This window comes from Rhipicephalus microplus, chromosome 7 (genome assembly GCF_043290135.1).
Source record: "Rhipicephalus microplus isolate Deutch F79 chromosome 7, USDA_Rmic, whole genome shotgun sequence".
Lineage (NCBI taxonomy): Eukaryota > Metazoa > Arthropoda > Arachnida > Ixodida > Ixodidae > Rhipicephalus > Rhipicephalus microplus.
The window spans coordinates 37,302,876-37,330,247 of NC_134706.1; the positions used below are offsets into that span (position 1 = coordinate 37,302,876).

Below are 27,372 nucleotides of genomic sequence, written 5' to 3' on the forward strand. Positions count from 1 at the left end.
CAAAACAAACACTTGGCTCAGCAGCAAGTCGTGATGTGTGTTTCCCTTGTCAAGATGCATTTTTGGGCTTGTATCGTTCATACGTTCAGTAAAACAGCGCCAGCGAAAACAAGGCACCAGATGAAGCTCACTGTGTGCTCGTCGTTCCTCTTCGTTGGGTTTCCGCTGGTGCTTTTTTTTACTCGACGACCACAGAACCTCGGTTCATTACTTCAACCACAACTGTCATGAAAGACTTCGCGACGCGACCCTCTGCAGTGCTGTGTCAGTTGTGGGTCGGCGTAGCCTTCAACAACTCATTCAACTATCGCACTGGTAAGGCTGACTACCCCAACAGTGAAAACTACAATAGCGCAGAAACTCTCGACCATGTCAGGTGTCATCGTCACGCCTTTGCACAATATCGCTAGACTCTCCAGTGTGCCATGAGAAGACTGAATGATCGTCTCTTCACTCGGGAGAAGATCTTGGGTGCGTGGTCAAGTACATCAGCCTGGAAAGCCACACGAGCTCTTCTACAACTCTTGAGGGCAACATCACTGAGTGACCGCCTATGAAACCCTGCATTGTGTGTGCGGTGTGCTATGTCCATCTCCTTCTCTCTCCTTTACTCCATTATTCCCCTCTCCTCACGCGAAGGGTAGCGAACTGGACTAGGTATAGTTAACGTCCCCACCTTTCTGATATTCTTTCTCTTTTTCTTACAGCAACCGTTTCCCTTGCCACACATACGGGCCATAAAGCTACATAGAAAGCGTTCCACTCACTAGGATGGACAGCCCTTGGCAGTGAAACGTTCTGACCGGCTAGCAGACGACGGGCGAATCCAGACGAAGCACGACGACCAGGTCGCAGACGACTCGAGAAGCACCGCGACGCTGGATTCCAGACGACACAAAACACAGGAGAACCACGTGAACTTCAGCTGGCAGACGACTCGAAAAACCAACGTTGGTGTGCAGACTACTCACAAGAAACGCGAAGCACAACTGCGCTGGTTCGTGGACGGCTCAAAACGAACACGAAACACAACCACTGGGTCGGAGACGCGAGGTACGAAGCAGCTGGAGTACAGGCGACTCGCAACGCGAAGCACAAGGACGGCGATGCAGGCGACAACGCGCCACCGAAAACAGAAGGACGAATAGCGCGCCTCACGCACCCTCGCTACAGAAGCGAGTTTTTTTTTTCCTGGATATTGTTATGACTCTTCACGTCAGGGGGCCCCCTCCCCACTTTTTGCCGCGTGGGATTTTTCGGGGAGAACCGTAAAGAAAAAAAAGAGAGGGTGAGGGCAGCACACAAAGACGGGAGAAACCGAAAGTCCTCACAACGGACGGCATATGCCCGACTGGGGACTGAAAGTGAGTGAAAAGTTGTTCGGTGCGAGTTTGGAGGTTTTGAAAGTGGGGGAAAGGAGGGGGTGTTACAGGTACGCGGGGGGAGGGGGGGGTACCGCATCAGATTTGCAAATGGAATTCCCCATCCTCCTCACTCTCTACCTTACCCTCACCCTCGTCTTCTGAGGTGTTTCTCCAAAGCGACGAGCAGCAGTTCCCAAAAACTTCCAAACCACCTAAAGAAGTGCACAAAAAGAAAGAAGTGCGGCAGCGAGGAAGAAACTCCGTGACCCAAATCTCGGGCCGTCCGAGACATCCGCTTTCAGAGAAGCGGCGATTATGCCGCAGCGTGTGTGCGCGCACCTTCAAGCATGCCTGACTGCCTCCACGGCTGGCTATATTCGGGAGGCCTCGTTTATGGGGGGCCACCGAACCAGCCGTCGACGGCGTCTGATGCCCAGCGATGCACGGCCGAGAAGACACCGCTAGCTAGCGCCCGGAGTGATACACACACACAAAGCATCCTCTTTTGTTTTCTTTTATGTACGCTCGGGAGTGAATGGCCGGGCCGTTTTGCCTCTCTAATGAAGCTTCGGCCGCCAGAATGGAAATAAAGAAAAGTTGCCAACGTGCCCTTTTCTATTTTGGTGGTGCTGATTCGAACTAAAGAGCGATAGCTCGCCGCGCGAGGTGGTTCGCGGTTGCTTGGTATGCTGTGATAAGAAGAACGCCCACCAAGGCAGCGAGCATCGCATTTCCAAGAAGACGCCGCCGTATCGAATTCGTTTTAATTGAGCTTTTCCTCTGCAAGCCGACAGACTCGGGGGGGGGGGAGGGACTTGCGGTGCTAGCGCCGTCTTGCGGTTACGACCTGCGTATGGAACGAAACGGCAGCGACTGCTACGCCAGACGAAAAAAAAAAAGGAACGAACGGTTGCACCACTTCCTCGCGTAAACGATCTCGGCCCTGCGGGTAGGATTGGAAGTAGCTATGCCACCGCTGTATAGGGTGGTACGCGATCTGGGTTGGTGCAGACGAGGCGTCTTGTTAACGCACAACGGTGTACTTGTTTTTTTTGGTCCATGACTCTGTATCTGTAACGCGCTTCCTGCCACGAGCTGTAAATTGCGCCATCAAACGGAAGTTACGTTAACGACTTCTTGTGACTCGCGACTGATGCACGTGGAGCTATCTGGAACTATCTCGAGAAGTCGTCGTACAGCAACGGATCTGTGGCCAGCGATGACTTACTTCCGAGGTCGCGTCCTCGTATAATGCTATCTAGGTCACTTTTTTTTTTCTTATTTTCACACCTTTCGAAGATAACGCATTCGTCTGACTTCCTATTCCCACTTTCTCTGCGATACAGTACAACAGGAATCTTCATATACATTCTCCGTGCGATGAGGTGTACGACGATTCCTGTTGTACGTACGTCGGCTAGTGATGATTGGCTAGCACCGGCTCATCTTCAATACTGGCTAACATTACATAAGGTTGGCACGACTCTGTTCTGACTGCCACCGTTTCTCACTCAACCGTAATGCAGTGATGGTCTGCCAAACTTTGAGGTTGTACCACTGTTTCTTGTGATCCAGACGGCCTGTGATTGACATAACATACTTTCGCTTTCCAGAAAACTTCCAGTCACTGGTTTGAGGAAGAAACAGACGACCTCTGTTTTTGTGCAAATTCTGTTGTTGTTGTTGTTTTTTTTTACAAGTAAATTCAAGATCTTTTCGGACTGCAAGCAGGCGACACCGTTATTTATTATTCATAGGTGCTTTCGGAGCTCCACACCCCTTTTATTCGAAAAACGCCGTTTTCTGTCGTTATTATACGTGATACCACGTAGAGCTCTTTCATGGCGTCGCTCACCAAGCGTGAACTATTACGCGCGCCTATACTGAATTCAGTGGCAACATAAAACGACTCCCGCAAAATTCAACTGAATGTCTGCAGTGTGTGCAACGGTAAAATGCGGCCATTTGCCTTCTATGCGGCAGTGTATTCGTGCGACATTCAATATTGCAGACTGCGGATTCGACCCTCACATTCGTTGGCATCCAACCCAGATCCCTTGTGAGCTACTGTTGAGATGTCGCACTCTGATGCAGACAGTTACGGGGCTCACTTTTCTCTTCTTTTCCCTTTAAGAATCACATAAGAAAGAAAGAAGAAAGCAATGCAGGCGAGGCGTCTGTTTGAACCAGCGCTTCGAAGAACGTACTGGCGTGTGGTCATCGCACATCTACTGTAGACGTTTTGTAACGACTTCGTGGGTCGTGTCTCTCGTAACCACACCGCAGCCAGCAGCGCGAAAGTTTTTGCAGACATCTAAAAATAGTGGAACTGACTGCGGTTATCGTTTGCGCATGCCACCTGCGACTGAACCAGCACAAGAGATGTCGCTAATAAGCACGGCAGACGATTTGAGGAGTTGTCGTCTGCATCTGAACCGCAGGAGTCAATATCGAATTCCAGTGGAAATAGACAGCGCGTATCTAGACCAATACCGTGTAAGGACTTGTCGCCTGCATTTATATCGTACAAGTAAATAAATGATGCTTCAATAGAAACAGACGACGCGTCGTCTGCAACTCAACACTGTACAAGCATATAACAAACAGACGACTTCGATGGAGGCCTGTTATCACGTTCTTTCGTTTTAGTGTATTTTTTCCCCTCTCAACTTCTACACCGGTTTTGAAACGCTACACAGAATACGGAATAAAGATGAGCGGTAGCATAGATTAGTTCACACACCGAACCGGAAATGTGCGAATTCCGATTTCCTGTATCTCTGGCGGCGGACGCTCGATTCCACCTCTGGAATCTTTGTCTTAGGCTGTGTACGTGGAACGCACATTTCCTCCCTGTTCTTGCGAGGCAGTGGGACGGCAGTCGAGGCTCCATTGTGTCCTGTTCTCTCGGCCGTGACCTTTCTCCCCCGTAACGAGGAAACAAAATAAAACAAACTACTTTTATGCGTCACTGTGCGGATATGCACATGTCTTTGGGTTCCCACGCAGGCTTTCCGCTACCGCCGTCGCAGAATGACCGTGAAAATCACCGAAGGAATGCGACGCCTTTCTCGCATTACACACCTTCTCTTTGTCGACACGCGGAGCCTTATATTTTTTTCCTTTTGTTTAACTGCTACATAACACTCGCTCTTCGGCGTTAGTCATTGCGCGTAAAATTCGAAGCACGTCTGCCGTATTCTTTAGTTGGATTACGCGTAATTTCCTATGTCAGAATTTAATTCCGAAGAAAGCAGACGTGAAAAGGCGCCAAACGAACCGTAACTTCGGTGTGTAAAAGGCATCTCGTTGTAACAATGATCACCGGCTACGCTCAAGTGCAGTGAGAGTGGAGCCAGCGAAGACATTTACAGTCCTGGTAAATTCCAAGTAGAACGCCTGGCAGCCGAGCAACCTCTAAGTCGAGGTCGCCCATTTTAGGTAAACGTCTATGTCGTTCACACAGTAAATCTTGTTCATGCCTACGATGTGTAATCACAGTGTGAAGCCACGTCGTGCATTCGTGTGAAACCACGGTGTCTATTCACGGTGCACGCGCACGGTGCTTTGCGCGAAGAATGGTCGGAATCGTAATTGACCCAGCTTACCGTGACAGACTATTGGTTCGAATAAGCGTGGATTTACCCATTGCTCTTTATTCGACGAGGCTCGTTCAAATGCCAGCATGAGATGCGAAGAGCAGCGACCGAAGCGACCGAAACTAGTAGGTCTGCTTGTCTTCGGTTTTTTTTTTCCCTGCCTCCCAGCAATCTTGTAAGAACGAATGTTCCAGCTAATCAAACAATGCAATGAACGAACTTCATTCAATTAAAGACTAACATGTGACGCTTCGATGTGTGACTTTGAAATATCCTTTGACATTAATAAGTTTGTTCGCCATACTGGACAAGGAAGAATGAAACAAGAGGAACGCGATTCTCGGTAAACGAATACGTGAACGTCTACGATAGGTTGAGGCTTCGCATGCAACGACTCCACTATCAGTTCTGATCCAGTCTTAGCTTACGGACTTGTTTGCTCCTCTTTTATGTAGCTGCGTCGTATGCCCAAAACGGATGTAGTAAGCATTTGTTCTGGCCAAACACTATTGGTCGTTGTATGTACCTGTTGTCCCGACCTTCTCGACTGACAGACGTCTAGTCCTTGCTTCGTCTGCGGCTAATTCGTCTTCGCTTGCGTGCCGGATGGGGCGCTGTCTCCGTTGACGTAATTGGCGTGTGTGCATGTGTACATACCGTAACCCGTAGCATCAAGGTTGTACAAATCAGGGAACGGATACGGAAAAAAAATTCGCATGGTGCATGCCTGTGTGTGTGTGTGCTCAGCAAAGGATGTTGCGAAAGCTTCGTTTTGTTTTGCACTTGTGTGAGTACACATGTTTTCTTCCTTCACTTCTGCAATCCGTGTTTGCGGACGACGTCCGTCTGTCTTTCCGTAAGTGCCACTTGTTTTTTGTTTTTTTCGTCGTCTGCTATTTTTCATAGACTCGTCTGCTCGACTGGCAACTCAAGATAGAACAGAAAAGCAAGAACTGCTTTATTCGCACTTGACTCTTTTTTTTTTTTCACTTTGCGTTGCTTGACGATTCGATCGTCGCCTCATCTTTTAAGCTAGGCGTTTCCTTTTTCCCAGGCGGATTTACCTGGTCCGGGCGGCAGACGCATTCGTGCCGGACCCGCCTCCGCGTACCATGACGTCGGACAAGCGCATTCGTACTTGTTCGGGCCCCCAAAAATAGCCGCAACAACGCAAAGATATTGCGTGCTGTCTGCCGCTACTACTATATACGCCGTTTGCCATATCGTGTCGTCTGCTGCCACCCGGAGCAGCAGACGACCAGACGGGTTTTCGTCTGCCACTCTGCTCGGCCCCAATTCGGCGGCGGTGTCGTCTGCTATCGTCCGTGCGCATTTGTCAAGGTGCGTTGCGAAGATTTTGTTTGTTTGTTGTCTCTGGCTTGTCGGACCGTCGGTGTGCGATTTATATATAACTCTTATCTCTACCTATACTTCGAAATAGCAGGAGATCCCGCGTGACGCCATAATTAAGTGCCGTGCTAGGCCAGGCAGACGCTTTTAGAACACGCGTGCGGTCCTATAGAAGCAGCTTGCTGGAAGACTGAAAAAAAAAAAAAACGCCCACCAGGTAATTGTGTGTTCAGAAGAAGTGGTTAACGATTTAGAGTACTTGGTACTCTACTATGGGAGAGCAAAAAGCCGTCCCGTGAACTGCCGAATAAACGAGACTTGCACTCAAATGAGCGCTATATGGTTGGCGTAGGATGGTAATCGTGCGCCACGCGGTTTCGTATCAGCGGCTGAAAAAACGGACAACCGTTGTTTCGTAACCCGCTTTCATTGATCTCAACCTCCGCGCTGGTGTACACGTCGATGTGACGTCACAGGGTTCGCTTTTTTTTTTCAATGTATGTGACCATATATAACGTCATAGACATTATACGTTATAACGTTATAACATTAAACGTTATATAACGTTTCTATAAGCTGTTCAATGAAATCCCAGCAGGCGCTTCGGCGTCTATGACGTCACTAAAGAACTAGGGCGTGAACTTCGCAATGGCGTCACGGCGTATCCACTTATATCCTTCGTCGTCGTGTCTGTTTTGGCTTGGTCAGCCTCCGTTACCGTGACAACATGCAGTAGTCTTGCATTTGCAGATACATGTTTTGCTGAGTATTTGTAGTGAAAAAAGGAAGAAACAATCGGAAAATGTTTGATAGAGCGTGATTGGTCAATGACAGTAGCTGACGGTACAGAGAAGAACAAATGTGTGTTTTAAGACAGGAAAATATCAGGAAGATGGAAGCAGGAATGCTAGATGGCAATACATTTAATTAACGCATCATTAAAAAGAAAAATTCATGCTGGCTCCTTGTCGCCACCTGTTCCCAAATACGACGCCCAACAGATATCACTTATAACCTTTCTCAGTCATTGCAGCGGCTGCGTTAATCCGGCAATCTTTATAGGCGATAGGTGGCAGGAAGTTCGCAAGTGAAACCACAGTTATGTTAGAAGCAGCGAAATGGTGTACGCCCATCGAGTGGCACATAGCGGAGAGGTTAATACCCGTGCCACACGGGCATAGAAAATGACATTTGGTGGCGAAGGCCTTCAGTTCCCGAATGACATTCGTTTCGCCGGCGCTGCCACACCTCCAAAGCGAATGACATTTGACTTGATGATGTCGATCACAGCACCTTCCAAGTGAGCATTGAGTGAATAGCAATAAAAAAATTAAGAAGCATTTACAAGCTTCATACACATCAGATAGTCATCAAATGTAGAAATAAGCGTATTACGCTGTCCTAAGTTTTAGTTTCTTGCTTTGTTTTACAACGTTGCAGTCAACCGTAGCAACCTAAGCCCACACTAGTCAGATCCACAGCGTAAATAGACACTAAAATTGACAAGCGTTTCATTATCAATACTTTATTTTCTTTGTATAACGTTCAAAGCACCTTTTTAAGACTTTAGTGCAAATAAAAGACGGGAAATTTCATTTTTAGCTCAATATGATTTGTTTTATATACTTTCAGGTAAATCGCACTTCGCGAGCTATGTCGTCGAGAGTAGGCATTTCTCAGTCAACTGAGTTTTGGCGAAGGCAGTTGGCGGCGAATGGCATTCGGAAGAATGCCATTTTGTTCGCCCGTGTGGCACCGCGCGAATGGCAATAAATCTGAAGGCATTCGGGGGTAAATGCCATTTTTTCTGCCCGTGTGACACGGGTATTACAAATGCGGTGTGACAGTCTGTCGAAAGATCTCGCGGCCCCGTATAAAGGCTTATATATATGCTAAAATAAGCGAGACGGCTATGCGGAGTCGTGGCACAACTCTTCCTCGGTCGGTCGGGGAAAAGTCCAGGAAGCCGGCTCGTCTGGGAAATACCCCCTATTCGTTTCTTTTTTTGAATTTCGGGCGCTTGCTTGCTTGCTTGTTTGTCCGGGGCTTGCTAACCTTGGAACATGCCCGTGTTGTAACGCTATGCGTTTATAGACCACTACGCGTCAAGAAGCAGCATGCATCTGCCAATCGCGATGCTCGCCTTGTTGACTTGGAGTGGTATATACGTGACAGGGCATTATTGTAATGGGCCACTTTCACACTCGTCGAGGATAATTGGTTTCTATTATAATATGGACGCTCCCTCCACGCGGTTATAGTGGATAGAAGGATAACTAAATGGAAAGAAAAAAAAAACGATTCTTCCAGATTTAATCAATTAACCTTTCGCAATACCCAGAAGCACCACTCTTGCGCAACTAGACGCTTGGTTAGGGACCATAAGTACAGGCGGCAACGCCACCTCGGCAGCTTCTGCGCCGCTAGCCATGACGTCGTAGGTCCTGACGGACCCTGCTGTATCGAGATTTTCGGCTGTAAGTTCAACGTTATTATTGAGTAATATATACATTCCGCGTAATTAATTGATTGATTTACCTACACAGATTTCTTCATCGCCAAAGAGCATAAAATTTTGATAGTGCAAAGTTGACAAAAAAAAAAACAATAAGGAATTACCATACGCGTGCTCACGTGAGGGGGAGGAGGGAGGCGCAGAGTTCGCCCCACACATTTACATGATATTTAGGGGGCGCTGCGAGAAATTTTGCCCCCTACCCCCGACCCCCTTAGGGGAACACCGCGCAACGTATATGACAATTACGGCAACAACTAAGTCGTAACTCCGATAACGCTTCATTGGTGTGTTAGAGAGGGGGGGAAGGGGGCTGGTTTTTCTTTTTTAGACAACACATTTTAGCGAGAACGAGCAGTTCTCGTCAATATGATAGCTTGTTGTCAGTAATTCATGCCCGTAAATAAAGCCAAATATGTTGCTTCAATTTAATAACGTCCGAAACTGAGTTAACGCTTTCACAGGAATGAAACTATATACAGAGCTTGAAGCACAACTTCTTTCGGGAACTGCAGGGCATCTCGAAGTCCATTGAACCTTTGCATACGGCGTCAATCCAGGCGAGAAAACAGAAAGAAAAAGGGGGACACCTCCTTTCGAGCGCGCCCTCTCTCGTACACTCCCCGCCCCGTACAGATATACGACGCCAAGCGAGCTCGGACAATGGGAACGGCAGGCCCGGTCCCTTTCGCACGAAACATCGCTCGCATACCAGGCATAACACTGCACGCGCGGTGGGTCATCGTTGAGAGAGGGGGAAAATATGAATGGTATAGAGAATGAAAAAAAGAAAAAAATAACGTTAATGGTCTGTGCGAAGCAGCGTGCGTCTTCGTGAACAATATACAGAGAAAGCAGTGGCAGTGATACGCGGCGGGCCGCATAAAGAGCTACGTTAACGTACCACATACGCCCACGCTTGTGGCTACTGAGTTTTCCCTTTTAAGAAAGCGCGTTGATGGGCATCTTACGCCGAGTCGTGCTCGAAATGTGCTATTGAAACGGGTGAAAAAAAAAATTAAGAGAGCAAAGTACAAGAGTGGAGGAAGAAAAATGTGAATTACGGAATCGTGCTCTATATAGATAACGGAAAAGCGTCGCTTTTGGATTCGGTGCTTGGCCGATGGTCAGTAGCCCAGTGCCACAATTATAATGAACTGAAATATATTAGTATATTCTAGTTCACTGCAGCATAACCACTAGTGGCTAAGGTACTCGGCTGCTGACCCGCAGGTCGCGGGATCGAATTCCGGCTGAGGCGGCTGCATTTCCGATGGAGGCGGAAATGTTGTAGGCCGGCGCGCTCAGATTTGGGTGCACGTTAAAGAACCCCAGGTGGTCAAAATTTCCCGAGCCCTCCACTATACGGCGTCTCTCATTATTATATGGTGGTTTTGGGGACGTTAAACCCCACATATCAATCAATGACAGCATAACCACTAGACCACCGCGGCGGGTTGATACAATGGTTACGCTGCGCGCCTGCTGACCCGAAAGGTCACGTGTTCGATAACAGCGGTGGCGGTCACTTTTTCGGTAGTGCGAAAAATACAAGAGGCCCGTGCGGTCACATTTGGGTGTAAGCTAAAAGACAACAGGTGACCGAAGTTTTTGGAGCCCTCGACAACGGCGTGCCTTATAATAATCATATCGTGGGTTTGGGGCGTTAAACAACCAACGATTATTTGGATGTGCAATGAGTGTACCTTTCTCAGTCAGTCTCCTCCATAACTTCGTTCTTCGCAGCAACAGTATAGCGCGATTTTTTTTTTTCGGTCATGGAAAGCTAACTATAGCCAACCTCACTTTGCGTGCAATGAGTAGCTCGGGAATTGTGAACGCGCGTGCACTTAAGGATGTACAGTCGCGCTTAATAAGACACGGGAACGCGGGGCCACACTATAATTCAAAACACTGCGCATGGCTTGAAAATTGCCCTAATTTCCTCAACTGAATAACATTTTTTCGCGTTTCGGATCATCCTCAAGTAAAAGAACAGTGATAACTTCTGAAAATAAGGGCTAGTGGAGCCACGTGGGGTCGTTGAACTATGAGGCTACCAGCTTCCATGTTGCAAGTCATGTTGACCGCAAGTGCAAGTTACGAAAAACATACGGGGGAATTGTCCGAAGCTTTGTTAGAAACAGTGCTAATGAAAGCAACAGACAAAGAGGCTAAGAAAGGTATACAGGAAACAATAAATGTATGTTTTAGCTGTGCTGCCGTATACTTATGACATAAGGGGGGGGAGAATTAAAGCTGATAAATCCATCCACTTTATTTCACCGTATACGCAGGGATCGAACCTGCAACCTTCAAATAACGCGTTATACCTTGTGCGCCATATTGGCTATACTTTTAGACCCCACTTGACAATGAAGATTTTCAGTTGGCGCCATGGTCTACCTTCTGGCTACGTTTAAACTTCTGATTTCGCGCATTAAGAAGCCATCTTTTTTTTATTTTTCGGGACAGTATACATAGTTTTATGCTCCGCTGTTGCTTCAGCCGACGCGCGCGCAGTCCCCCACCTACCAGCAAATTTTCTAAATAAAATTTATAGACTCGCGAAGAATTCATTACAATTTGTCGATTACATTTATTTGCAACTTGTATGTGGGATTCTATGCTTCTGTGCGTTCAAAACAGTATATATTATTTATTAAAGAGTACTAAAAAAAGTTATCCAGAATATCACTCCTTCGCTGCTTGGATACAAATATGACGATAATAATAAATGACATAGCTACTTTTGGCTACTTTTGGCTTGAGTTCTGGCTCATTTTCAAGTCCACCCAACAGCAACACTGCACCTTAATTCATTTCAATTTATGTCATGAACGCTACGCTGCATTTAAAACATAAAGATAACGTCCCCTGTAACTTCTGTCGTTTCATTGTATTTTGGTTTTATTAGGTTGTTTCTTACAAAGAATTTATAGTTTTTTTTTCCTGAATGTTTCTTTCTTATAACATGTGTGATGCAACAAGGATGCCGGTAACTGGGCTGAAGAAAGGGGCGCGGTTGCTTTGTCAGTTCCCTCAAAAAAAAAAAAAAAAGCGAGACCTCGGATACTTGCGTGACTTCTCGGTTACATCTGCGCTGACGTGAAGAAGGAGAAGAATGCGGCGTGAAAACGGGTCCGCTAGGAATTCGCGACACCGTACACAGCTCACGATGCACCCGACTTTCCGCGCATGCGCTAACTCTCTTATTGGGTGCTCGCAACAGCGACACCACACGTGGAATATATACGCGTGGCCAGGAAGTTAACGCCGTACACTTCGTTTCGTGTTTTTATACTATTGTGGGGGCGTTGGCGTTAGGCCCACCTGATTGCTAGCTATAGGCGGCCACAAAGCGTCGTCAGCTTGATGCGTGTGCACCCTTCCATTTGCGCCGATCGTTTTTTCTATTCTTTTCCTTTTTTATCTTTTTTTTCTAGAGAGGCGCGGCTCACACGTAAGCTTTTTCGCGAAGTGCGCACGCTGTATATATATGAAAGAAAAGCCTCACCGTTACGCCTACGTCGTTAACACTGGAAGCACATTAGGCCTAGCAGCCGTTGTGCGGTATAGTGCCGCTAGAATGCTAATAGAGCTCCGTCCAGTGTATACCCGTAAGCTGTGCGTGTTTTTGTTATTCTCTTCAAACACGTTGGCCACTGCGCACGACTTGTGAATGGGCGTTGTCCGCGCGTTTCGGGTCTCTCCGAAAGTTGTAAGCGCGCGCGATAACGTATTCCATTAAAAGGAATGAACGCGTACAAGAAACGAGAGCAGCAGCAGTGTATACATATACTGATAACCAAAGTGGATTAGGGTTAATGCGCGGGAGTCGGTGACATGTGCATCTTTGCTGTACGGATCACGTTCGTGTCGTTTGTAATGCAGACGACGCCAGCGTCGTGAATATAGCAGACGACACTGACTTCTGCGACGAATAGCAGACGACATCAGTTCTGCGACGAGCCATATGAAGTACGTCGTCTGCTGCAGTCCGCGGAGGCGACGTCGCAGCAACTCGTGCACTCGTTGTGATGAACTGAACTCTCGCGTCGTCTCGTTAAGCGCGAGTTTTTGATAGAGCTATTTGAGTATTGACAAACAACTCGCTCTCGCATCAGAATTTTGGTGTTGCGAAAGTGGCTGCATCTCTCCCCTACTCTGACGTGACTCGTGAACAGACGACAAGGTTGCAGAAGTGTCGCTTATATATATAGTAATACATAAAATTTCGCACAGTGTGCGTTGTGAGGGCGTCACAAACTTTTGCGACCTGTGACGTCATGACGCGATGCAGATATTTTACATCACCCGTGTTGATGACGCCACCTGTCGCATTTAGAGTTTGATGAGGCATCAACGCCGTGTCAGAGCCTGTGTTTTTTTCTTCCTCTGCTGGATTTTTTGCACAACTAAAGTAGGTCGGTTCAGCCATCGGGAGGCGAAAGGCATTGCGGTCATCTTGTAGGTCAAAACATTTCCCAAGTGCGCTTCACTTTTTTTTTTCTACTCCTAGTTTTTATGCTACCTCGCATTCGGGGCCAAGGATTGCGAACGAACAAAGAAGTCCCGGATGAAAAGAAAATATAAGCACCCTGCAGGAAGATGCACGCATGCTGACGAGCAAGATGTCCGCAATCGCGTTTTCCCGCGTTCGCACGCTAAGGGTGTCTTGCAACCATCTCCGTTCCAAGCTGTCATCAACGATCAGCCAACGTCGTGGGAAAAGTCTTGGCTGACGATCTCACTTTCGATCACGCCGACGGCGCGTTTCTGCGAGACTAGGCGTCGTCTGCGTCGCCAGAAGACGACGTCGTCTGCGTTGATAGACTCAGACTGTCGTCTGCTGGCTCATACCACCCGCTCACACTTCAGCCGTCGTCTGCTCAAGCTAATCGCGCGCGGGCTGGGACTTGGTTGGTTGGTTGCGAAACTTTATTGAGGTCCTGCAAGGCGCGCGTCGGCGCGCAGCGGGCGACTCCCACGTCGGGACCGTTAGGCCAAGCCTATCGGCCGCTCCGCGGGCCTGCTGGACGGCCCAAAGTTGGTCGGCCAGGAGGGAGCTGCGTAGGGCCGCCTCCCACCTGACCGATGTAGTGTTGGGGTTAGTGTACATTGCCTTGCACTCCCAGAGCATGTGCGCCAGCGTGGATACATCCCCACATGCGGGGCAAGCGTCATTGGGAAACACGTCAGGATAAATAGCGTGAAGGGATCTCAGGTTAGGGTACTTGTCCCAGTTTTATTAGTCCGCTTCTTCTTGATTGTTGTCAAAACGTTAGCTCGTCTCTCTAACGAAGGTCACCTGTTGTATGACGCTAGCGGAGAGATTCGTCTATAAGCGTAAGCTTCAAAAAAAAAAAAGTTCACGAGTCGTCTGTCAACCGACCTAACCCGTTTCAACGAAGCGTCGTTCAAGTTGATCGTCTTCCACTCTGATTACGTTTCTCAGAAATGATATCCTATCGTTTTGACCTATCCAGTGTTGTCACATTGTTTCAAATTACATGCCAGCGTTAAGTCTTCAATCACGAAGCGACTCGCCCGCGAATACGTTCCGCTTAAGTGCATAGTATGAGCCGTCAATTATTCATCAAATCCATAGTCAATCCGCCATCTGCGCCCAAATTCTCCTGTTCTCTTTTTTTTATTCTGCTCTTAAACTAAACGCACGTCAACCCTGTCGTCTGCTCTGAAAACTAAATAACCATTAACTATGTCGTCTGCTCCAGTGTGCTCCTTCTGCGGCAAACGAGAATACAGACGGACCAACAACAACAAAAAAAAAAAAACGCGAGAAGCTAATAAGGGCAAAGCGAAAGACGTAGTCAAAGCGATAACATCTTCGCACGGAGCGAAAGAGGATAACAAATAAAACATGAACAACAAACAGGTATCTCAGCGCCACCTTCTTCTTCAAGAACCACTTTTTTTTTTTTTTACCGGACCGTGCCCTACATTTGTTCGGGAGTCCGCAACGGCGCATAAATGACCAGAAACAAAAAGCAGACAAGCACGTCAGGTCCGGCGAAACTAAGATAACAAAATACTCTCAAAGACGCGGGCATGCCGCTTTTTATATATGCACACGTCGGGCCGGTCCACTCCGAAGCGTTGACGCTAATGGCTCTCCCGTTTTCGGCATGCCTCGTCACGTGCCGCTGTCTGTTGACTGTTTTTCTTCAAAGCGAACAACCTCGTTTAACCTGTTCAAGGGCGACCGAGTCGCAGTTGGCGCACCACAAAGCTGCAGCGTATTGTCATACGCCAATATTAAATCAACCGGGTAGCCGGTCTAGTCCTGCGGGTTTCCTTTTTTGTCTTTTGTTTTTCTTCTCACCTTAAGTAAAGATTACTTTGTCTTTATCTTTGGCCCCGTTCCACCGTGAACGGCTGTTATCTGGCCATGAAAATTGGGTTGCGCGATCACTGAGACAGCATGATCGAAACTGTGGCGAGATTCAATTGCTTGAATATATATTTGCAAGACTCGGAAGCGTGCGCGTCAAGCTATACGTGTAGAAATGTTTGCTGCTGCTATTCACCAAATCATATTCACACACATATACAGAATGTCTGGCAATTCGATAAAGTGGCAATTTTCGTCAATTCAAAGAAGAAAAAAAGGCCTTCGAAATAAATGTAAAGACGAAAATTGAGAGATGGCGTGCCTCTTACAAGTACACTCATTCGCAACACAAGAAGTCCGCCGACCGGTTAATGTCGGCTGTCAAGAAAATAGCTGATGTTCTTGCAACCACATTTCAAATGTCTTCTTGGCCAACAAATGAGTAAAATGTCATCGCTCTAGAAAAGTCAGTATTTCAAAACCCTTCGGAACTCTCCTGATATTATAGATATATAAGCCATAGGGATCGGCAGGGGGCTGCAAAAGGGGCACTTCCCCCCCCCCCCCTCAAAATAAGCCAGCTCTTGCCTCTTACTCAAGCTCCCCTCCCTCCGCTTCCCACACCGCGATGCAACGCGGGTTTGCAGCCCTCAAGATGAAATTCTGCCGACGACCTCGGTGTAACCTGAACGATTTGTTGCAAAGTTGTTCAAAACGGTATCGTCTGTCGTCTGTTTTTCTTTTTAGTCTGCTTGTTCTCTTCAGTCTCGACACGCTTGCAGACGACACCTCGATACTCGTCGCCAATTCATCGGTAGCTGTGAATCGATGACTGGTTCACGAAGTGTTGCTTGACGAGCCACGCCACCTCTTCGAATTTTAAGTGTATCACAGCAATGTGTATCACTGCATGTAGTCACAACAAAAAAAAAGGGGGGGGGGGGATAAAATAAAATAATTTTACACGGATATGTAGGGCTTTCAAAACTCCTTGAGCCTGTTTCCAAATGACAAAAGTTAGTTTATTAGTCTGCGAATGTTCTTCTCTGTGAGATATCCAGTTCGCCGACCGGTAATCTTAAGCATTGACCTCACCCACAGATTTTTTCGCTATATTACATTTCATTTTATTGTTATTATGGGTGTACGATAACAATATCTGAGGTTTTACGGACCAAAAAAAAAAAAAGACGACGTGTTTGAGAGGCACCGTAAATTTTGACTATCTGGTGTTGTTTAACACGCACTGCCACCTCACAGTACTCGGGCCTGTACAGCATTTCTCCATAATCTAAACGCGACCGTCACGCCCAATATCGAACCCGCGCATGCACGAAGGCCCATTCAACTGATACTGTACTACTGTGAAAAGTTACGGCCGCTGTAATGTCAAGACTGGTTGCTTCAGCAAGGTTCTTGTACTTCGGCGGTGGGAAAGGATCACGCACGCGTAACTCGATTAAACAAAACCGCGAGTCTAACACAATACAGTCGACCACAGTATCGGTCAAGCCCCGTGTCGAGACGGACCTTTCATGAGAACGATAAAATATCACCTATTCACGAGGAAACAAAACTGATAAGCCACAAAAAACATGACCCTTTGTTTTTATCGGGCTGAGGACAGGAAGGCTGACGCTGAACTTTATCAACCAGTTGCGGGAACGACATCCTTTTCCCCGAGAATAATCTCGTGTAACTCGACCCAGCTGGCTTTCTTTAGTTCTGTTGATTGCGCCCCCTATCTGCAAACAGGAATGCGAATACGGAGAGCAAGAAAAACACAACTGTGCGTGCGCCTATACGCAGCCTAAGTGCATTCGGGTGCTCCTCACGCAAGGCGCGGCACGAGAAGGTATATTGCGACGTGCTTGCCATTCGTGAGAGGCGCGGTAACCCTCGCCGTTCCTTCGAAAGCCACCCGTCCGCACGCCATCTTGTCGTCGTCGTCGTCTGCCAACAACGATGACGACGTCGTCTGCTACAAACGCGCAGGTCGTCTGCTAGCAACTCCCACAACTTCCGACTTCCGAATTGGGTTTTTCCTCTTCTTCACACAATCTCTCTTTGAGAAAGAAAGAGAAAAACGACCAATCACAGAGCAGGACACGTGACGTGTTGCAAAGAATTCGGCCTTGCGCCCATAGATTTTTTTTACGCGTTGCTTGTTTATTTGTTTGTGTCGCTAATGCGAATCAGCTGCGCGCACGCACAGCACAAGGAACACGCGTTCGAACGGAGGACGAGGTCTCTGGGAACGCTGCAAGTCGTGACGTAATCTCTTGGTCCGCTGTACAGATGACCCCTCTCTCCCCTATCCTGGTGGGTAAGCAAGGGAGGGATGATGGGGGCATTCGCAAGCGGCACGCTTGATCGTGACCCGTTGATGTTCGTGCCCGGTATATTTAGCGGAGGGAGAATGGCGCCGCAAGCAAGGTTGCCATGACCCCCGAAAAGTACAGTCGTGCTCGAGACACGAGAAATCAAACGCTGCCGCGTACGATTGTTGTGCGCCTATCGACTGGAACAAACAAAGGCTCACGGACAGAGTGTGCACTTGGTCAAAAAAAACAAAAGACTATAGCCTTTCTTTTTTTTTTATGGAGAGAAGCATCCCCTCTTTTCTGGGTTTTTGCATGGGAGTACAAAATATGACGTCACAGCTTCGGTCTTGCATTTTTGAGGGGTCACGCATGCTAACAACAGCCCAGAAAGGAGAGGCCTATGGTGGCGCCCAGGGAGCCTTCGATGAAAAGGTATATAGCAGACGATATTCCTTTTAGGGGCGAAGCTTCTTGTTTCTTCGTGACCACCTAGTTCGATGACTCACTCAGCAGGTGCGGACGGATGGACAGAAACACGTACGCACGGACGCTTCGTGCCACTCATCATCATTCACTCCCTGGATATGCTGTGATTTTTTTCGTCATTCGCGTCGTTACACTTGCCACAAAAAAAAAACACAATTATCGCGCGCAGATGCTTGTGTTTGTTTCGCGTCGTCTTTTCACTGCATGCCGTGTCATGTGCAGACGGTGCTGTAACGCAAAACGTAGATTTCCTGTCTGTTTTTTTTTTTTTGACGTTGTTTGATTTTCTTCTGGCTAGGCGACGTGCCAGTGCTTATACAGGGTTCATACTCGTTTACATGGCAAAAAATTAAGGGCTTTCAAGACTGTGTGTGCGCATATTCAAGGAACCCACTGTTTGTGAGAAACCAATTAACACACGTTCAGGGAAGGATGAAAGCTTGAAATAACTAGAATTCTTCAAAAAAAGGTACCATCAATGAAGTAGACATCAAAAGCATGGCTCCAATGACAGTTTCTTTTAAGGCAACTTTCAAACATATTTTTTTTTAAAGTTGCGTAGGTATAATGACTCTCAGTATGACACGAGTTGCTAGTTTTATTCAGATAGGAAAAACTAAGCAACTGTTATTACTCAACACCTTACTGCTGTTCCAGAATTTTTGTATCGATGTCCACTATCTCCCACTACTTGGTGTTGGCAGTCTCTGACTTGATGATGCATGTCAAGTCGCTGATTGTCTCTGCCTTTTCAGCATGTGAATCTGCTGTAGCTGCTAATTTCTTAACAACTTCTTCTAGATGTTGTTCTTTTAAGCATTTTGACCTCCTCCTCATTGCAACATTTCCTTTTCTGTTTCTCATTCTCCTGCCTTTTCTAAGTTTCAGAAATGCACGGTGTTGGTTCTGTGCAGAAGCGACTGATGTTCACGGAACCTTTCGTGATGGGTCCATTCCATAAGCTACATTTGTGGCATGCCAAATAATGCGCTGTGAAATGTGCGGCAATGTTTATTAAAAAAGGAAATTCAAGGATTTTCAAATATTTGTTAAAATCTTTCAAGGATTTGCTAAAGAAACTTTTCGAATTCGATGGTTTTCAAAGATTTCAAGCACCCGCATAGACCCCGCGGTGGTACCGTGGCACATTATAACCATGCCTTTGCGGTGATAGGTTGATTCCCACGCTCGCCGCTTGCATAAATGGCGCTGTTGTTCGATCTCATCCGGAGTACCCACCACCAAATAAGTGCCAATACACCACCTGTGCCTGGCTTGGAGGCCGTCTTTGCGGGCGCCGGCACGATCTCGTTCGTGGTCGTGACTTGCGCGTGCCGTGGGTGCCCATAAGGAAAGGCTTCACGCCCGCTGTACTCAGCGATGTGAGCGCCGCCCGACGGCGACCAATTGCCCGAGAGGCATGTTATCGAAAGACGCCGCCGAGGCGCTGCGCACAGAGCTGTTCCTTGATAGTACACCTTAGAGGAAGTCTAGAGTAGTGTGAACGTTTATGAGAGCTGCAAACCACGATGCTTTAGCCAGCATTAAAATGGTGAATAGCTTCACCCACTTATTTAAACTTCGTTATTATGGCTCCATGTGGCTCCCTGTTCCTTGCAGCCGCTTTTTCGCGAGACGAAGTTTGCCAGAAGTTCAGCATCCGTTCTTTTTTTTAGTCCACTAAAGTAAACATGCAACTAGAAAGAAAGCCACAAGCGCATTGGAACCAGGGTTGCCGGGTGCGTTTATAATTAGCTAATTTGATCGTATTTTTTTCGACGAGTCACTTGCAGAACTTGCCAGTCGCTGGTCGTGCTTTTTTTTTTGCTTATTTGGATTTTTACCGCTAATGTAGTTAGTTTGGTGATCATCATGTTCACGAATAGCGCATTTGTCGTTCGCTAATACAGCGTTTGTCGATAGGCTAGAGTTGTTGAGTGTTGGTAGAGCGTGCGTTGCGGGAATTTAACGCCGCAAAAAAAAAAAAAAAATTTAAGAACCCGTCCAGTACGAGTGGAGTTACAAAGATTTGTCACACGCTGCAATCGCACGCTCCCTTCTCTCGTCCCGATGAAAGCGCTGGAAGCTAAGCAGGGAGGGATGGGAGGGGCAAACAAACAAAAAAAAAAAACGTCCCGCTCGTCTCGTGACCTTGAGAACTTTTTTTTTTTTCGGCTTCTCGCGGCGATATCTGTAACAACCGAGCGTGCCATGTTCAAATCAGCCGATGGCTGCATGATAGATGGGTCGTCTGCGTATGATTTTTGGGCATATTCCGTGATTTGTCGAGGGAAGAGAAAGCAATTTTTAGCTGACTTTGATCATTTATTTCGAATTCCCGGCCGCGTGCTGCGCTATAACATTCGGCTCGCGTGTTGTCGGAAGCCTCTACTACCGTTCGGCAGCGTTTTCTGACCATGCTCAAAAAGTGTTGCAGGGCCCCTTTTAAAAAGGTAAGTCTATGCTTTAGTTCATTGTAGCACATATTTCCACTGCACAATACAATTAGTGATTTTCTTTCAACCCACATTCGTATTTTGAGATTTTATTGCATCACAACTAAAATATTTTTAAGAATCGCGAATTTTATTAACTTTCCACTTCTTTTGTGTTTTTTTTTCTGGCGACTTATTGCTTGTTGGCTAGGTAGCATCTGACAACCCCGGTGCGCGAACCCGTAATCATGAGGAAGAGTCTATTTGCACCTCAACAGCTCGGCGACACGTGACCCAACGTAAACGTCACATATGACGTCATTGGTAAAGCGATCGGCTTCAAGTGGCACTGAACTGGCTACGTCTTGTCAAGCGAGTTTGAGGTCACGTGACAAAAAACAAAGTGATCCGTTTTGTTTACATTATGGTTCGCTCGCACTCTTTCAAGGTATCTTAAGTTCTTGTGGTCGTCATCCACGATGCGTAGTTCGTTAACCTGGTGGCTTGATTTATAGTTAGCTCCATTGCGTCGCGGTATCCCGTTTTCTTCTGCGTTGCACCAGTTCACACCGCGTCGCAACTCGGCCGAATAGTAATAATACATTTGTCAGAGTTTAAAATCCCTATCGGAAAAAAATGAATGGTGGGCATGGTGGAAACCACCACCCACCATTATAGTGGATTAATGTAGTGGGTGAATGGTGGGAAACACCCACCATGGCGCATGGTGGGTATGGTGGGTGCGGCAGTGCCGGCAACACTTGAGCGCAAAATGACGTCAGAATCACCGTGACGAGCTGCCACAAAAAATAAAAAAGAATTCTATAAAAACGGTATAAAAAAACACCCGTCCCGTAAAAAAAAAAAACAAGGCGCCACGGAGGATCGAACGTGCAACATGCGGATTCCCATTCGAAGACGCTAACCACTGCGCCACACCAACATGACGGTGGTTGCGTGTTAAATACTTAGTTGGCGTACAAACTTAAGGTTCAACTTAAGATGTTTGTCGTCTACACAACATAGACAAGATCTACACCTGCTACTAAAAATTGCACATTTATTAAACACAAGCAACTGCGCCCTGTAACGATTGCCACTATGTTATTGGCACTAGTGCTATTTTTTTTTACAATTCGTAACTTAAAGGAAAAAAAAAACCAAGTGGACTGGGGAGCAGCAACAGTTTACCGGCGGGGTCTGCCAAGTTTAATATCCGTTTCGCGCTCGTTCTAAAGGGCGACATCTGCTCACGCTTTATGACGCTTCTAGGCTCATTTCATAGATACGCCCGCCTAATTTATTTGAGTGAGTATTGGGATGCTTTTCGCGCAATGTAGAGGGCGGTCGCGCCAGCGCAATGCTGTTGCTCTTTCGCTAAAGCAACAACTACATAACGGCTTGGCAAAAACGAATGCAGTGTACCGGAAACATTACGCTATCATATTGGTTCACCAAGCACACGAATTGCCACGTCTGAGTTCTCGTACAAAAGCTAGAGAAGTGCCGGCGAGTGCGACCGGCGGCTGTCGGTGAGAAGACACTAAATTACGTTCTCTGGGAGTGCTTTAATCGCGTCGCATCGATGTTTGTTGCTTCTTGAGCGAACAGCATACGCAATGAAAAATGCTTCATTTAGGTGAATTGATGCCATATGGCTGCGCTGTATTGTCATACTTAATCGTCGTAATCGTGTATTCTGAAACCCGGAAGCACGGATAACACAATTGTTCGGGCTCGGTCAGTAGGCCTAACCTTTGGTGGAAATCATGATGGTAGAACATGTAGTGTACAGATTCCAGCTTGGTACACTATATAATTTGCCCGCCATTATAAGCCCACCCATCATCTGCTTACTGCTTCCCAGCATTATCGCGATGGTGGGCAGAGCTTCTCAGCTTGGTACACCATGTGGCCCACCATAACAAGCAGCACCCATCATCTGCTTAGTGCTTCCCAGCATTATCGCAATGGTGGGAAGAGTTTCTCAGCTTGGTACACCATGTAGGCCACCATAATAAGCACCACACACCATATGCTTAGGGCTTCCCAGCATTATCGCAATGGTGGGCAGAGTGTCCCATTATTGCCCACTATCTAGCCTCTGCTTTCCACCATCATTTCCACTTTACCCATCATCTGTACACCATACCACCCAGTATGTCCCGGCATAACCACCATATTTTCCACTACGTCCCACCATAGCCATCATAATTTCCACCATGCCCACTATTATTTCCACCATGCCCACTATTATTTCCACTACGCCCACCATGTTTTCCAGTATCCACCATGGCAATTTTTCCAATAGGGATCCCAAAAGGAGATCAGATTATGAGGGCTGTGGTAATTTCGACCACCTGGGATTCTTTACTGGGCACCTGAATCTGAGCACACGGGTCTCAAACATATTTCCCTCCATCGAAAGTTAGTACATTAGTACATCGAAAATTAGTAAATTAGTAAATTAGTAAAGTACAGATCACTGGTCAGCTCATTTGTCTAAAACACCGGAAATTCGCGCTCCGGACTGCACTGACAACGTTTTCTGATTGCCACAATTTTGAAAGAGCCATAGTTTCCGCGTATGCAAAGCCGCCAAGGTTAAATGCTCAAGTGTGGGATGTCAACGACTAGATATCGGAATACCTGGCGCCAGAGGGTGCCATGTATTGTATGTATGTAAAATTATAAGCCTCGAGGCAACCGAAAGGCCATCGGGAAGACTCTGGGCTGTACACCAGTAGACTTCAGTAGATTCCTTTGATGTAAATGGTATATGACGCTAACAGCCGCATCAGCAAATGGCGGCAAACACGTTCCTAAGTATGTTTGCCGCCCGCCACACATCAGGGCGTCCACATGACCGGCCTTTCATGTAGGCTCCCCATACACAGCACTACCCTCGACAAGACTCATTACTCTCATACCTACACAACGACACTTGATACCTTCGCGAGCGCCACAGAGGAGTGACTTTGATTACGCGGTCCTTCTTCACCGGGCTCTTTAATCCGGCAGGGCACGCAGCGTGGAAGCGTACTGATAGCCATAGAGTTTCCTAATATACACTAGAGGGAACTCTGGCGCTAGTGTCTATGGGAGCTGCAACACACGGCGCTTCAGCGAGCATGGGAACGATTGGGTAGTACACACATTTGTCTAATATTCGTACTTGTGGCCTGCTTCTGGCTCCGGGTGTATTCGTGTGGCTTGAAGTTGTTTTTTTCACGAAACAAATATTAGCAAATGTTCAGCGGTTGCGCTTCAGCATCTTATTATTTTTTTTTTTACTTATCTTTCGAAATTGGGTCATGAAGTTCAAAAGGGTTGAATCTTTCTCTCAAAACAAAACCGAAACACGACAATAAACGAAGCCGCAAGTACGATTCGCCGTCCGCAAGTACGAAGACTAGGCAAATGTGTGTGTACTACCAGTAATTCCCATGGTCGCTGAACGATCGCAGCGCCAGGGTGCCCTCCAGTTAATTTTGGGAAACTCTATGCTGATGGCAACAAAACCCACCTTCCCCGCCAGCATTTGTCTCTCCCACGAAGAAATCTCCCAACCCCGTTTTTTGTTTCTTCAGTCACTTGACCTCAAAGTCGCTTGACAAGGCGTAGCCAGTTGAAGCCGATCACTCTTCCAATGACGTCACATGTGACGTGTACCCTTGTATCACGTGACCACAAGTCGTTGAGGTGCAAATAGACTATCCCTAATCATAAAGCATGGCACGAAGACACGGCAAATCCATGTAATAGCAGACATTGATACTCACTATGGCTGCGCGATCGCAGCGCCACAGTTCCCTCTAGTCGATGTTGCAAGAAACTTGAGCGAGGAGAGGAAATAGCGTCGAGCGCGGCTGCAAAAGTGTCTTGCGCATGCGCTTCTCGGAGAGCAGCAACGACGATATACGCTTCTCGGCAGTCTTTGTCGTTTTTCTTTTTTTTATTCTTGTACTTCGTCGTGAGCGACTGTTCGAGTGTCGGCGCCCTTTCAGGAAGCGAACCATTTCCGCGGCGTTATGGGCGATTCGTCGGCCGGTAATTGGCCCCGGCCCGCGCGGGTTGCTAGCGAACTAGGTCGCGCGTTCAATACCCTTGCCGTGGCAGTCGCGGAACATCGAGATCGGTAGCTCGGTCAATGTGTGGTGCAATATACCGCTTATAAATCGCCTCTCGCATCGCCTACGCCATGATATGCCCTTATTGTGGTTATTACGAAGGCAGCTGGTGCTGAGGGATGCGAACTGTCTTGTAAATATCGAGTTCGTGTTTCTTTTTTCTTTTTTTTTTTCAAGATTGCGGCCTGTCGCAGACTGTCACAGCTTTAGCAACTTCGCGCAATAAGCGGGCAGGTATGAAAGATTACGCTACTGCATGTCGTTTCTTCTCGTTGTCTAAAACCTATCGTTGGTATAGTAACCACAATTTCATCCTTGACTTCCTCGCAAACGTCACTATGGGAGTACGCAATAGAGGAGTCAATGATTAATCTAAACAGCGAAGTTAATTATATTTACAAGGTTAACAATGTCACAGCAGGCGGCTGACTTTTCAGATTAGTTCGTCTGCCAAATTTCACGCCCATGCAACGAAAGGCGCTAAAGGAATACTTTTTTTTTTTTAAGTTCGGGGGCTACAGACATTGTGGACACATACGATTACGGCACAGTTGCACCCTTCTTCCCATTCATCGGTATTCATCGTGCGCTTGCAGCGCGCCCTCTGGAGGGCGAGCAGGCGGCGCACGTAATAACTTGTTTCTGTTTCTGCGCAACTAACAATCGTCTGCTACAGGTTGCACAACAGAGCTAGCATGGCTAATAGCGACGACGAAATATATGGTATGACGATAAATGCTATACGATGCATTATTCATTCCGGCAGCACACTCAAACATATTTATACTATACAAACCCGTCGGCACGTTTAACCGTAACCCATGGCTTGTTCGTGATCGGTATGCACATGGCGAGGAAGTTGGCGTAGTAAAAACACAAAGGTCTCGCAAAAACGAGTTCTGGTTCCAGAGCACAAGGACGCAGACGAAAAATTATGAATCGTCTGCTCGCTTTCCAGACGACAGAGACGTTTTTTTTTTTTTTTTTCCGGCTAGATAGCTGTTTTATCGCCTTCTGTAAGTTTTGAGAAGGACGTGTAAGGTCTTACGCTATCCCCTGCAGTGCAGACGTTTGGAATGCGATCAGCTCGGTTTCCGCTCAAGCTCGTGTCAGTGTTATTCGGGGTATGCAAATGTAACCGTCTGCTACTTGCCCGTATGGGCCGTTCGATCGTGACCCGTCCGCGCTGGAACGTGCAGCTCGTGGTATCTGGTTCTCGGTCAATACTAGATCTCATAGACGGCAGCGGGAAGCGGCCTGCTTGGCGGCATGCGTGTACCGAAAGACACGAAAGCGGAAGCAGACTTTTACACTGTGTTAGGCCTAGCCCCTCCACCAGACGACGGAACCAGCGTTCGGCAACTTCTGTCATCTCTCAACCACCTTGTCAACCAAGAAGTCCGGGAGCCGCCATATTCACTCCGAAAAGTCGTTTAACGATCTCAAAAAAAAAAATGCACCGCTGATACTGTGTCGTCCTGAAAGGACTTCACCATTCTTTCATTTGAATATATACGTCTATACTGTGTAAGTCAGAAATTTCGGTTTCCGACGGATGACCGATGTTATGGGCACTGAAAGCGTTAATACATCAACGAATGTGCTCGCTTATGCATTGAGACCGGCTTTATAATGTGTGGCTGTAATGCAGGAACACCTTATGTGCACCTAAAATGTGTCGTCTGCTTTGCTGTCTCAGCCTTCGAAAGACAACAGACGCCTCCGCCATTTTTGTCGTCTGACGCGGTCCCGCGCAGACGATATTACGATTCAACAAGCAATAAATTAATATTGTAGGGGGTAAGGCGACATCATAAGCAGCCTCGACACACACACACACACACACGCACGCACGCACGCACACGCACACACACACCTCTGTAAGCGCAGTGATGAGGATTGGATTTCAGGCGCGGAAATTCAAAACTGCAACGCTCACCACTTGTTCGTCTGTTATAATAAGCGAAACAGTGACCGCTCAATTAACGACGCAGAGTTTTCGGGCAATAATTTATCAGTACAAGCTGATTTAGCGTTTCACTTGATAGCATCTACATGTTTAACGACAAAACAGAAACAAAATTGCGCTACAGCGTTTCTGCAATCGAGAAAGTCGACACCAGACAGCGCGCAAGTGCGTTGGACGAATGATCGGTCATCCCAACGCGCGCTCTATTTTATCGTTGGTCATCCACACCGTCGCAGACGAGGAAACTGCGGCGCGCGATAAGGGGGCACGATTGCGATGAATATGCTGAAGTAATTGGCTTGCGAGACGAAAGATACACGAGGCCGACACAACAGCGCGGCGGCCGTGTCAAGGTCTCCCGAGAAGTCAACGTGGGTGCAGCCGCCCTGGCGAAACGTAATCAGCGACGAAGACGCGCGCTGAAGGCTTCGCGTTTCCTCTCTCTTCCGACGGATGTCGCGGACGTCGCAACCGGAAGTCACCGTAGAAGCGCGCGCGTGTGTGTGCGCGTTGACGGTATATCGCCGTAGCAGCAATCGGAGGAAACCGCAAGCGATGGAAAGATGGCCCTTGGGAAAATAACAAGACGTGTTATTTTGAATTTCCTTACTGAACTCCTGCGGGGGACGATAGTTATAGCGCGAGAACAGAACGACCTTTAAAGGGACAAGAAGGAAACGAGCACCGCCATAATCCGTCTCCTTCTTGTCCCTTTGTCGTCGTTCTGTTCTCGTGCTGTAACTATCATCATGCCATATACCAACTAGCCCAAATCGTCCCAATTCTACGGGGGGTTTATTGTAGTAATCATCATTATCATTATCATCATCATTATTCATGTTCAC

At 47.3% G+C, this 27,372-nt stretch overlaps 1 protein-coding gene across 3 annotated transcripts in view; it reads right to left on the reverse strand.

Annotated features, from left to right (window-relative positions):
- Positions 1-27,372, reverse strand: part of LOC119179448 (uncharacterized) — an 89,917-nt gene that overhangs the window by 30,461 nt on the left and 32,084 nt on the right. The window contains exon 1 of one of the 3 annotated variants that reach the window (XM_075869038.1): positions 768-919. The exons of the other annotated variants lie outside the window; for them this stretch is intronic. The gene's annotated coding sequence lies outside the window, so the exon portion shown is untranslated. Of the gene's footprint in view, positions 1-767; positions 920-27,372 lie in introns of those variants that run through there. 3 annotated transcript variants of the gene reach the window in all.